The sequence below is a fragment of the Melanotaenia boesemani genome, chromosome 11 (genome assembly GCF_017639745.1).
Source record: "Melanotaenia boesemani isolate fMelBoe1 chromosome 11, fMelBoe1.pri, whole genome shotgun sequence".
Classification (NCBI taxonomy): domain Eukaryota; kingdom Metazoa; phylum Chordata; class Actinopteri; order Atheriniformes; family Melanotaeniidae; genus Melanotaenia; species Melanotaenia boesemani.
The window spans coordinates 21,160,525-21,173,442 of record NC_055692.1 but is presented as its reverse complement, the minus strand read 5'-3'; positions in this window follow the sequence as shown (position 1 = coordinate 21,173,442).

The window sequence follows — 12,918 nt, the reverse complement described above, 5'->3', positions numbered from 1 at the left end:
ATAAAAAAAGATAAGAAAAAGTGAAAAGGCTTCCCACCGAACTGAGTGCTAGTTACAGATTAGTTGACTGAGATTGGCATGTAGCAATCATCTTAAATGTAAAACATGCAGCCATCATCTTTTCATTACCATGACAACAGCTGAAAAGGAAAACACAAAGCACTGAAGTGTCTTTATTCATGTGTGGTGTTAGTGTTTTTTTTTTTCTTTCTTTCTTTTTTTTTTCTTTTATTATAACTGATATTTAAGGATAAAGGAGGTAGTGCTTAAAAAGTTTATTTAAGCAACAGATTCCAGAAAGATTCCACAAGCACAATATTTCAACAGACGCAAATATAAATTCACAAAAACTGACAAATGGGGAAATATATATATATATATATATATATATATTTATACATATGTGTGTGTGTGTTCTGTTAAGTCCATTATTCAGTGTCAATGTTAATTATTTTCTCTTTATCATTTCACAAGGACCGTGACACAATACAAATATACACAAACTTAAGATGCAGGCAACATTCAAGATGTAACATTGTACAGGCATTTGTCTGTGTTTTCCTAATAATGCACACACTGATTATCATTGTTTTTTTTCTGTGTCTAATCTCACCTACAACATGTACTAATGCGAAGCAGGAATGAACAGAGAGGGGGAGCTGGGGGACATGGTAAGTATTTCAGCATGTAAACTGCATTTAAATCTCACTATGGTTCAGATCTGATGTCCACAGCATTCTGCTTGAAATATGAAATGGTTGGCTGCCCTTCATAGTAATCATTCGAACACTAATTTGTCTCTTATGAACACTGTTGCTTTGGGGTTCCCATGTTTCATTGCTGTACGCCTTTAGCGTTCTGTATGACACAGATAGGGTGCAACAGTATAGCTTCTTCTAAATTGTGTACGTGTAACCAACTGTTACTAGGTTAAACTGCTTTACCTTAATTCTACTATACCACTTTTATTAAAAAACATTAATCTATTTTATTTGCATATTTCACTGATGGATCCATTAACAGTTTTAGATGTGCTTTTCTTAAGTGGAACCATATGTATCAAGTAATCAACATCATATCATGTAGATCCATCTAAATATAGACCTACAAGCTTCTTGAGAAGAAAATCCTCCCACCAAAACAAAAGGATCTGATTTTGTACATTTTACATGTGTAATCCACATTTTAAAAGTAAAATGATGCTTAGTCAAAGATAAATGATATAATCCAAATGAATTAGCAGAGTTTAATATCTTGAGGTGAGAGGCAGCATATTAAGATCACAGAATCCTAATAAATTAATAAAGTAAAAAAAAAAAAGAAGAAAAAAAACTTGCTGTGTCCAATTTCTGTTGATGTGAATTTAACTGTGCATCCCTCCCTTACAACACAAAGCAACAGAGTGGGCTGCCCTCTAGTGCCACCGTTTGAGTGTGACAGTGTGTGGAGGGGGAGGGGGACAGCCTGCTTGTTTTGTGCATTAGCAGAGCGCCTGCTTTTCAGTGCCATCCAATCAGAGAACCTCTAGGTAACTCGTTCATACATTCAACGGAACAAGGTGGTGAATGCAAATGCAACAAGATCAAGGTCTCTCCCCGGCAGTGGTGCAGCACTTGTTTCTCCTCTTTCATGTTCAAATGATGATGGTGATAATACGAGGGGAGGGCAGGCCTCAGATTGAGCAGAGGGACGAAGGAGCATCGATAAGATCTTTGATATCGAATGCTGCATCCTGTGATATTAGTGTCATTCATGCAGCAGTTTGATTGGCGGTTTATTGGAAGAGTAGTGAGAAATGCACTATTGTCTTCATCTATTTGTCATGTTTAAGCTGCTGGCCCTTTGATGCACTGTGGAAAATGTGGAGCTCAAACTAGGACAATGGAGCTGTAGTCTACACCACACTGTCTGGGAATTTGCTGCTCTGCTCATATAAAAGAATGAATAGATTGACATAGTTTTTTTTTTTTTAAATTAATGCTTCTTTGCAGTTCAAAACGATTGCGATGCACCTAACACAAGCATATTTGAATGAATATACACACAGCCGGAACCTACACCATTTTGCTTAATCTGCCCTGTTGTTCGCATGCCTCAGGTCCAACAGAGTTCATTATCAGGGCTATATTACATTAGGAAAGCTATGCACATTGCTATAATGGAGCACTTAAACCATCAGGTCCCCCTATACATGTCTATAAAGCCAGCATATTTTCTTAATTACAACAGTGTAACTGCACACTGTTTTCAGCAACTGTGAAATCAAAATTAGAATAAATGTGGTAAATTCTGAAGATTGCTCTGGATATGTGGGGAATTTAGCTCAGACATAATGAATGGTGTCCGCATGGTTTTCTTAGAGCTCAGTTCAGGTTTCATCATGCAGATCATATGTAGTATGTCATTGCAATAACTACTGATGGAGTATTGTGTGATAATAAAAAGCTATTCTATCTGCCCATATCTTTGATGTATCATTTTCTTTACTGACTCAAGTTGCTGGTTTTGGTAGGAAGAAACCTGACTCTAAAATATAATAAAATAAAGCTTTAGAGTTTGTCTGCAAACACAGAAACTATATAATCATAAATCAGGTCAGTTCCATGAAATTTTGAATCCAAACATGACCTTGTTAAGAGCTTATATTTGCCATTTGATCCTGCTTGTTGGTGAGAAGGTTACATATTGATATCCTGTCGTTTTAAACAACCTCTGACCTCTTACAGCAACCCATCAGAGGAGGAGGTTGGAAGGTCGCTGGAGTCCTTTGGAGTGGTCCCAAGGGAAACTGGCCCCTGGACACTGAGCCTCCAGCCTCACTTGTTGCAGCCCCATTCTCCTTTACGTCAATCTCTGTTGGGAAAACATAAGTATAAACTTACAAGAGAAGTGGTAGCCATTTCTGACTAAGACACATAAGACCTATTTATGTTTTACATATATCAAAAATAGATGTTATTGCTAAAAGAAACATTTGAAAAATGAAGTGTGTTTATGTATTTGTGTGCATGTGTTTTTCCCTAAGTAGGCTCACACCAAGGAGACTACTGATGGAATAAAAAAAAGGAAGAATACTTTTTTTTTCCTGCAATTTTTCACTTCATCATTTGAAAAGGGAAAAGCTAAAGAAAAACAGAAGACTCATCATTATCAATTTTGTTTTCTTCTTTTTTTTTTCTTGGACGTCTTTTAGCACATTAGACAGAGAATGTAATATGAAAATACAAATTTTCTTTTGAAGGCATTTCTTTTATTGTTCCTGCGAATAAAAGACTATTATCTGGTAGAGGTGAATTTATTCTGAGCAAGAAAAGCAACGATCGTTCATCTTCTACAATGCAGATCAGTAAATTATGGCATTATCTCTGTTGCTATAGAGAGGGGGGAAAAAAGTGGGAGCTGAGGGTGAGGTGAGGAGGGTGTGAAAAATAAAGAAAATGGTGCGGAGGAAAAAAAAAATGGGAACCGTTACTCACATACACACACACTTACACACACACACACACACACACACACACACACACACACACACACACACACACACACACCCTTTAGCATGAAGTCAATGAGAGAGATTATGCTTGGCCTTATCCAGTAGGGCCTGTCAGATTTATTTCCAACATCAAGGGGACTCTCGGCTCTCTGCAGCCCCATCCATCAGTGCCCTGTCTGGGTTTCTGTGTGGTCAGAGTTGAGGACGAAGGTTCGAGCTAAAGAAGGCTGGAGGAGGTGTGTATTTGTGAGTAAGTCTGGGTGGGGGCATCTAAAACAGAAGTGGTTGCCAGGGCACACAGGCCTGTGGCATTCTGCACTGTCTGGCATCACAGTGTGCAATAGCAGCACTCGTCACCAGTGGAGGTGAAAAGCAGTGTCAGTGAGATGAAAGGGGCTTCCCCCCGTCCTCGGATCTGTGAGGAAAAAAAAATGAAAAAGACAGACGGATATGGGGTGACGGCAAGGGAGAAAGCAAGAGGGAGTTTTAGGGAGCGTAAAATTGCTCTCACTGTATTTCATGTCAATATGTCTCATATTTGAAATCCTTATTATAGGTCGTCTATGTAAAAAAAAAAAAAAAAAAAAAAGGATGTGCTTTCATTGTTCAGGGACATGTGCCATCACACACACCAACATATACACACACACAAAAAAAAAAACACACACGCTATTCCCCTTGCCCAGGCGCCTGTGCCACACCACCCACCTCTGCCGTTCTGCAATGTGTAACCTAGCAACTATTTAATTAAAATAGCATCAGCAAGCATAGAGGCTTTTTCCCCTCCCTCGCAAGGATTTCCTCCAATCTCAATGCTTTCCGCCACACCATGAATCAAAACTGACGCTGTGTCTACCACTGTATTGTACCCCTCACACCCCCCTCTTTGTTTCTGCATTTGGTTATTTCCACAAAACCACATTGTTTCATTGACTGACAGAATGCACCCAGATGTCATATATCTAGCACGCTGGCACAAAGCTTTCACTGGCCAGAGATTTAATGCAGAACATTTTTATGCCACAGAGTTGTACAAACAAGGCCATCACTTCTCTGTCCTTCAGTGGAGTCTATCAGAAATTATAGAATGCCACAATTCAACCTCTTCCCCTCCTCCTTTTGCTCTTCTTCTACCCCCTGTGCCTCCTTTTCACTTTGTATGCCAAATCACAGCACCTTCTGTTCCGACCTGAAAAGAGGCGCCTCTTACCATGCTCTACATGTGTGCCAAGCTCGGGCAATGCGGAGCAATTATAGGAAATGTGAAGCAGCTCTACATGTCAGCGTACATCACACTCACTGTCACTCAAACCACATCCATGAGAAGCAAACAATGGAGCAATATTCAAGTTCATGGCTGTCAAAACAGAAGACCCTGTGTCTGTTTTTCTCTGCCTTCCTGTGTCTTTTGCTCTCTTCTACGCTTTCCTGTAGCTAATGGATACCCTGATGTGTCACAGAGCAGTGAAGTTATCTGTCCTTTCTTGAATTTCTATAAAGTGATGTTGTGTATAGTGCAGGTGCAGCAGAAGGATACACATAGCTCTTTTTATTCGCTCTTGATTGAAGGACCTCTGTCAAGAAGCAGCACATTGAAAGTCATGGTAAATGACTTTAATGATCCAACTTGCAAAAGGGTGCGTTACAGGGTTGACCTCCATCTCAGGTATACACGTGCTTTCGACCAATAATGACATATTTCTGTCTCTTATATCCTGCTTTCCCTCTTTCCTCACACACACTTATTTCCATTTGCTTAGAGTTCCAGAAACCGATATTAAGGACCAGTGAAACAACAAATTTAAGAAATATAAAATGGATCAAATCACACTTTTAGCTGAAATCAAAGGAGGCATCCTTTTGCGTGATCTCTTCAATAAAATGTGTCAATACATTAAAAATCCTTTGGAGTTATACATTCAAATTGACTAAATTGTCAAATTGACAGCAGAATTCTTTAGATGAATATAAATCTGCATGCATTTTTTTTTCTATCTATATTTTCTGAATGACCTATTTTTAATTTGAAAATTTGGCAAATTACAGTAAAATGACAGTAAATAGAATGTTGAACTAGGCCCTTTACACAATTTGATTTTATCACTTAGTACAAATATAGAATGTAAAATATGTTATTAAAATGACCCAATGTTTTACTATTTATTCTTATTTATTTTTTAACCTACATATACTGTATATTTCTCTTAGATTAATTCCGCAATAATCTGTACTCGCCATTGAGCTCCAGCCCATATAGCCTATGTAAATCTTGGAAAATGTGTGTTCACATAGTGATTTGCATAATGGCACATGATTTTGACGGGCAGGACGAGAGAGAAGGACCCCTTGACATTTTTATAATGGCACTTTACAGGGTGGACAAGGTTGGGGGTAGGGTGTTATATGCGAGGCTGTACTTGTGTGAAGAAAATATAGGGACCTCTAGTGTATCTCCCACTCATGAAGTAACTCAGTGACATGTGGTGCGTTTTGTTATTAAGCACACTGTGTTTCACTCTTAGAAATGGACAGCACAAAATTCCACACAGATTTAATGAAAGCAAAATTCAGGTTCATCTACTGCTGCTTATTCTAATCAAACCTGAAACTTATGATTTTGCAGGAAAAAAAAAAAAAAGAAATATTAAACGACATGGAAAATATCCAAAGAGGCTGTTAAAAATTGTGAATAATCTGATTGGATGGAGAAAAAGAGAACATCTTTCATTAGTGGATCATTTTCATACTGGGTTACATCATTTGAGAAATTCATGCTGATGTTCCAAAAAATAATACTTCAAAGAATACACTATCACAATTCACATAAGCTCGAAGCATTTCACCTAATTTGCCCAACTCCCACTGCAGAAATTATATTTCATATGTGACAAAATAAAATAAATAACAAAGTTCTACTTATGTATAGTCCTCTTGGATTATATCAGTCAATTTGACTCCTGTAAACATGTCCCTTGTCAATACCAAAGAGATTAATAGAGTCCCAAATCTCAGACTGGGGCATGTCTGGCCGGCACAGAAATCTGTGGGAGAGGCCACCAGCAAATGAAAAGGTCACAGATTTTGATGGCTCTCCTTTTGCACTGACACACGCCCCTATGTCTCGTCTGAGTGACACGTGCAACAATGCCATTTTTTTTTTTATCTTACCCAAACAACTCAGACAATGCTGCAGCCTAAGGCCATATGCTGCGCCTGAGGCCATCAAAAAGTACTCACATGTTTCCGTCCGTGGGAACATGAAGAAGACTGAAATGAATGTCTGGAGTGAGACACTTTACACATGTCTTAGGACATTTTTTTTTATTTTGTCACAGACACATGGGTGCTGATGAACAGCAGTTAATGTGATGTGGCCAGTTGTGAGAAAGTATATCAGACAGGATTGTCCCTACCACACAATGAATGAAAGAATATGCCTTCCAGATGAGGAAGTCATTTAAATGGCAAATATAAATGATCAAAACTAATTTAGTATACGTCACACTGTGTTTCTAATTAATAATAAAATACCTGCAGTGTTTGTTGGATTAGACCTGATGGAGAAACTGTAGTGTTAGACCTTTGCTATATATGTGATTTAAATATGAATGCAGGTAGAAGATTTATGAGTCAGGCTAAAGATTGAGATTTTCCTTCAAGTAATCCACCCAAATGATCTCCAAAACATTTCTAGATGCATCTGCTGTGTTCTGCACTCTTAAGCCGCTGCTTTGGTCACACACCCGTCTCACTCTATGCCTCAAATCCCTGTCATCCTGACATGTATATGCAATCTCACGCAAATGCAGACACTTCATTAAAATGCATAAACTCCTCACTCGTTCCCTCGTACACACCTGACACATGCATTAATTAGCACACTAGTAACAAGCTAGCCTCTCCATTCACACCCTGAGCCTCTTTCATTAGCATGACAGTGGCTAGTAGCGGCCAGGGGCCCATTGGCTGCAAGGTTTTTCCTCAGGGCCCCTGATTAAAAGGAGAATCCCTTGGACAATTCCTTTCATCACTGCACCCATGCAGAGAGACTTGGATGATCCCTGGACTGCAAACTGTCAAGTATACCTGCTTCTATAGGGCCTGCCGCTTTTCCATCTCTTTGATTCACTCCTCTATCATCCCATGCTCCATCCTCTCTTTACTCACTCAGACCCACTACAGAGTGCTTTCTTCCATCAGTCTAATAATAAGCTCACTTCTTAATTCTCCGTAGACCATTGTGTTCTTATTTTTTCCTATAATTAATTCTGACTTATGTATGCAATAAGCGAAGACCTGGATTGTGTTGCCTCTTTCTCCTCTCATAGATACAGCTCACACAGGCGTACTTCAGGTCTGTACTTGGTTTCACAATGGCAGCCCTGGATGACCCACAGAGGAGGGCTCATTCTATCAAAGCTTATACTTATTTCACACTCCAAAAGGAACCACCTTTCCCCTTTTCAGTGCTGAGAGATCCGAACAGCCGAACACCTGATGTACAGGGTGGCTATCATCTCCAGGCCTTGCCCATCAGGGTCTCCCCCATCCAACCTGGATTTCAAGGCAAAACGTCTCATTAGCTGTAGTCCTTGAAAGAAGGGCACTCAATTTCAAATTCAGTTACACATTCCCTTTGAATGGGACTAGAAGGCAGAAGAAGAGAGAGTGAGAGGATGGGTAGAAAGAAGGCATGGGAGACGGTCTTAGTCCAAGGCTGAGGCCTTGGACCCAGAGGGATGAAGAGCAGAGAGGGGGAATAAGGTCTGCTGAGGCTGCCATAATTTCATGCCATCATTACCTCTAAATGCTGGAGAATTATGCTAATACCATTTCAGGGGAGAAGCACTGGACAAAACAGGTATTGAGGGTCAAAAGATGCCGTGTATGTCAGTTTCTTGTTTTCACTACATATATTGTGTTGTAGATGCATCACACCACTGTACAGTGGATTACAATTCACATTGTTAGACTGCTATTGTTAGACTGGTCTCATCCCTTTTCTGGACAAGTAGTAAGAAATAGAAACAACTGTGGTGGACATTCGAAAGAGTGAAACACAAAGTCTTTTTCAGAAATTATTTTAATTTCTTTCTTTAATTACTTGAGTTTTTTAATTTACTGGGTCAAACTGGAAACCAGTCACATCATGTCCATCACATCATTTCCAGCTTTGAGATTACCAAACTGATTTTCATTATTATTGTCTTATTTATTACTTCTTTAAAACAGGCAAAATCTGTCCCAAGAAGGCATTTAATTTTCTAAAAGCATTTAGCATGTTAGCAATGTGCATCATAAACATCAGTTTAAACCCATCTAATGACTGCATACTACTACTTCAGGTATCTCTATTTCCCTGTGACACTGCATTCCTCAAGCCCCTCACCAGTACATGCAGAGGAGAAAATCTGACGTTTTCTTGTCCTCCTCCCCTGCAGAGCTGTGAGCTCAGGTGGATGTCTTGCTGAGCAGCATGGTGGACCAGAACTGCTCTTTGTAAAAAGGCTCCAAACAGGTCAAGGAAAGGCCCCCTGGAGAACCTTGTGGTGTGACAACTACACACACCACCGTCATTTACTAATGATGGCTGAGCAGCTACAACCAGAAGCAGCAGGGGGCAAGCGGAGTTTCTCTTAACAAGGAACTTTCGTGGAGGGTCAGAGGTGTAAGGGCAGATATCAAATCATAACACATCACACACAAGATGATGAAAATGTCATCATCTGCCCCTTCAGCCAGAGTGGAGCTAATAATTAGGATTAGGTGATATTATCAAAACTAGACAGGGGTTCGGGTATCCTGCAGGGTTTCATGGCTAATGGCCAACAGTAACAACAACCAGCAGCACAGAGGTTGTGCTGCGATAATGTGAGAATCGACTGGCGCTGACCTTTTAGTGAATTCTCATTCTAAACTATCGATTAGCACATCTATTGATCTACTTTCTTGCTATCTTATATTGCGAGCATGGACAGAGATGAGATCAGACATGTAGGGTTGCACCATGGTGAGACAGAAGGCAGTAGATGGATGGCTATCATGAAGACCACCTGTCACACCTCATCAGAACTCTTGATAAACTCAACAGGAGGTCAGGCCATGGAGATAATAAACCAACTGAAAGGATAAAGATACAGGCACAAAGGAAATATGATATGACATATTTCCCAGCAAATGAAAAAAGCACCCATGAACTCCAACTTGAATGCAGTTCTTACAACTTCTGAATTTAGTATATCACCACCATCATGGAACCATATGTTTCCATGATGTTCCATGATAATTACTAAAACAATACTCCAAATCTTAGGAGATATTTCTGAGAATTCTAGCAAGATCCCCACAAAGAAGGTCTATATGACAGCAATCAAGAAGAATTTCCCAGATTAGGGTGCTCATGTATGACTATTCAGAACCATTTTTGTATCCAAAACTTTTAGGGGAATCCTACATGTCAAGATTTTATCAGAAAATGTGATTCCACTATCTTAAGAGCACAGCAAAAGGTTGGACAATTCGGAAGTTTTCTATAAGTAATTTGATTTCATTGCACCTGGAGAGCAAAGGCACTCGTGTCAGGATGTTCCCTTGAATTCATTTGTCATGTGGGATGTGATTGCTTGTCATGGGGCCTGAATTTAGCACTAAGGATGTCTTCCTGACATTTGGCTTCTCTATAAGTATGTTTTACCTACTATATTTCTCAAGTTTTGCACAACCAACTGCCAATCTAGATAAGGCCATACATTATGCAGATGATTTGATTTTCAGGCAAGAAAGCACTATTCACCTCCACACTGATACAAATTTGTGAAAGTGTGCATACTTTAATGTAATGGTTGTCAAAAGTCAATTTCTCCATCCTTGAGCCACCTCTCATTGCTGCAAATTGAACTGTATCACACACACTAAGCGAAGAAAGAGTCACACACCGATGGAGGAAAGCCGAGAAGAAACTGCTGGTACTGCACCAGTCTGTTAGCAGTAAGGGAGGGTGAGTGCTTGTGCCCTACGGCACACTGCAGGGGCTAAAACGTTCTTCCACATCTGCGCAGGCAGCTAAGAGACAGGAGGCATACATGGGATTATATCCTGTGTTATTGCCCAAGGCAGTCACCTGAAGAGGCCCTCACACATGCAGGAAAACCACACACAAAAATAACATGCTACCTTACAAGTGCTCACCAGTATACGCAATTTTTAAAATTGTGTACATTATATTTTTTTCTTTAACACACACCTGCATCGAGAGGAGGCATCCACTTTCTGGTTTCTTTTGGTGGTTCATGAAAATTTTTCCTTCCTTTTCCTTTTCCTAAGGCAGTCAGCAGGTTATAAATGAAAGAAATTGAGGAACCAATGAGCACGTCCATTTTAAAAAGGTACATTTTTATCTAAACAACACTGATCCAAAGTTCAGACAGTTACTTAAATATTATCAAATCGATCAGGTGTCAAATTAGGAATAGTTACCGTATCTGCATACACAATCATGCACACACATGCATGTGCAGACACACATGCAGCAGGATCTCTGTGGTACACAGATGAAAGTATCGTACCTGCTCTCTTCTCGGCTCTGTGCAGGAGGACCCAGGGGGTGTTCTGTACTGTCTGGTACACATGCAACACTACCTAGACAAACACACACACTTGCACTGACACACAGTAATGTCTGCTACATATTCAAGAAAAACTAACTCAGTAAAAGTACTGAAAGGTCACATAAGGACTAAAATATGCTCACTCGTTCAGTCTGGAGAGAAAATCTATTTCTACATTTGAAGTATATTATCACTTGTAAGAAGCATTTCCCCGCTGACAAGAAGATTAAAATCTAGCTTGAAGTTTGAATTTTTTAGACATGATATCGGGTACAGTTCAGTATTTCACACAGCTGAAATGAATCCTCATTGTGGTTTAGGTTAGTTTATGCTTCACCTTCCACCTTTTGATGTGTTCTCATTGCAGCTCAAAGACAGATATAAAAAGAAATGTCAAAAACATTTCTCTTACTCTTTCAACCCTTGTGCCCATTAACAGTTAGTGCTTGGAGTAATTGTAATTTGAATGTAACCTCCAATCTGTTTAATGAGAGCAATGACCCATAGAGGGAGCACAGGTAAAGTGCTTTTAACGAGAGGGCCCTTATTTTACCAGCCGCAGAAGAGCAGACGGGAGCGGAGCTGCTATTTCACATTCAGCTTCAAAGCAGCGCTTCAAATTATGCCGACGAGACTTCATTTCCTCTTATCTGAGAGTGTATAGGTCCTCCACAGTGAGAGTGCACGGAGTGAAAATGTGAGGGATGGTGGGTGAAGATGTATAGAGCACACAGCACCACAGACAGTCAGGAAGACTCAAATTAGTTGAATATGAGAAATGGAGGAAATTGTTTGACATTACAGCAGCATGCTCATGAGCGTGGGCTCTCCAGTTATGCCCTCCTCAAGACAGGCCTTGAGAGATGCTTTATAGAGAGGGAAAGTCTGTGATATTCATTTTTTCTGGGATTTTGTTCATTCTAAATTGACTAAATCTTACCTGGCTTAGCAAAGGGGCTTTGCTTGCAGTTTTTTCAGGAATTTTGACAAGATGTTTTGTTGTATTTTTATGCACACAAAACACTGGGTTAGCATCCTTCTTTAAAGTAATTGTCAAAGAGAAATACAAGACACTTTGGTGGTGAAAAGAACATTGTTATGATTACTACCAGTTCATACAAATCTTTTATTTTCTGAAAGCTATAGTAAAACAGATACACCGGTAATATTTTATCTGATCTGTTCACACTTTTCCAAAATAACCTAGTCTAGTCTGGCAATAAGGGCTTTGAATAAAGTGGAATTTGGAGGGTTTAGTGTCACTTAAGATGCACAGGGGAGATTAGATAGAATGACTTTGGATTTTGTCAGGAGAGTTTGGTATATGTTGTTTTCCCCCCTCTCTTAATAGAACAGTTTGAGTCTAATTTAACACACAATATGTTGAAAAAAAGGCTATGAAAATGCAGCTACTGAGCTCTCATACAAATGACAAATTAAAAACTTTTAAACAAATCACAGTTTAATTTGTGAAAGCTTAGAACAGTTGCTGCCTCCACAACGAAAGTGTCATTTTAATTTATCATTTGGAAATTAAATGTAACTGGTATAAAGTTACTACTCAGTTCAAATACTTTCTGCAGTTTGTTCTTGTTTAGATTGTATCTACTGCGTGGTTGTGACAGAGAAAATTACATGTCAAGAATACCTTCAAAATAATTTATATTGCAAATACATACACATAGGAAAATCAACATTCAAACTATTTGTGAGCATAAATAAATAGTAAAACAAATACTCCTGACATTTTTCCTTGGCAACAGTCTTATATATTAATTAAGAAAATGCTGGAAAAAGAAGATTACAACAATACTACAA